Here is a 1368-nt window from a genome sequence, read left to right on the forward strand (position 1 = left end):
AAAACGCATTTTTTTAAACTACCACTGAGGCCGCACTACTCAGTCCATGTCATTGATGTGGATATCAGTAGAAGGGTCTTCAAACAAGCCATCTAACGCTAACTTTTGTTTTTATAAAATATAAATATGTCATAATGTTACCGCCTGAAAACTAAAAACCGGGCTGCTGAAAATATACATTTCGGGCATTTTCTCAAAAACTGGTCAGTCGATTTTATTCTAAGTTTCCACAAATCTAGCCTAAAACCTTAGCTTTGTCCTGGTGTACAGCTTATATCTGGGAAAACTCTTGTTGTGGAGATATGCCGATTCAAATTGAAAAAATGTCGCTCCAAAAAGGGTCAAATGGTTAAAAATTAACATATCCGTCTAATTTGGTTACTTTAAGATATAAAAATAACACACCCAGTTCCCCGAAAAAATTGCCCATTCCCCGATTGCCACCTTAACCGAAATTCCCTGCAAATCGGGCAATTTCCCGCGAGTTGACAAGTTGAAGGATGCAGCTGTGCTAAACACTTCGTACATGTCTTGGAAACCACAACTTTTGTTTTCAGTTTTTTTCAATCACATGCCAAAATTTTAACATTTTTCCCCATTTTAATTGCAGGTATGTAACTATGCTAATGGGTTTATCACCCGCACTTAACCTACCTGGGAAGACGCGTACCATATTATCAAATAAAACACCTCTTTGAGGTAAAATTTTCGAGTGACGAAAGCTGAATCAATTTCGTGACTAAAATTATACGCATTTTTTAACTGCCTTGGAAACGTACGGAAAATCTTTTTTTATTTACGAATCGTTGCAAAAGTTCTGTTATTTATTTTGTGTTTCTAGCAGTAGACGGAATTTCGCAATGTTCCGAATAAATAAAAAAAGATTTTCCGTACAGTTAAGTTCTGTTTCTAGTTCAGCTTTCGTCACTCGAAAATGTTACCTCAAAGAGGTGTTTTATTTGATTTTCTTAACATTAAATAAGAAAAAGACTGTTTTTTTCATTTGTTCTTTCAATTCATATTCAGGTAGTTTGTTTTTAAGGAGCATCGGCATCGGCATCGGTCGATTCTTTGCCCTAAGGCCGATTAATCGGCATCGGCATAGACCACGTAAACATCAACAGCTGCCTAAGCAGTTTCCGACTGTCATAATTTTTTTCGAAATGTTTCCCCCATTTTATTACAAACCGAACACCAAAAAGTACTTTGTAAAAAGCGAAAGTGAAAATGGTCCCATAGTGCCATGGTAGAGTATTGTAAAAAGCTATTCTTTAAACAATGCCGATATACTTACACCCAAATTCATAATAAAATAAAAAAGACTTCAACTGTTTTATAAATCGAAAATTTGTTTGAAAATGTCACTTC

This window comes from Rhagoletis pomonella, unplaced genomic scaffold (genome assembly GCF_013731165.1).
Source record: "Rhagoletis pomonella isolate Grant_MI unplaced genomic scaffold, Rhpom_1.0 Rhpom_scaffold_00013, whole genome shotgun sequence".
NCBI lineage: Eukaryota > Metazoa > Arthropoda > Insecta > Diptera > Tephritidae > Rhagoletis > Rhagoletis pomonella.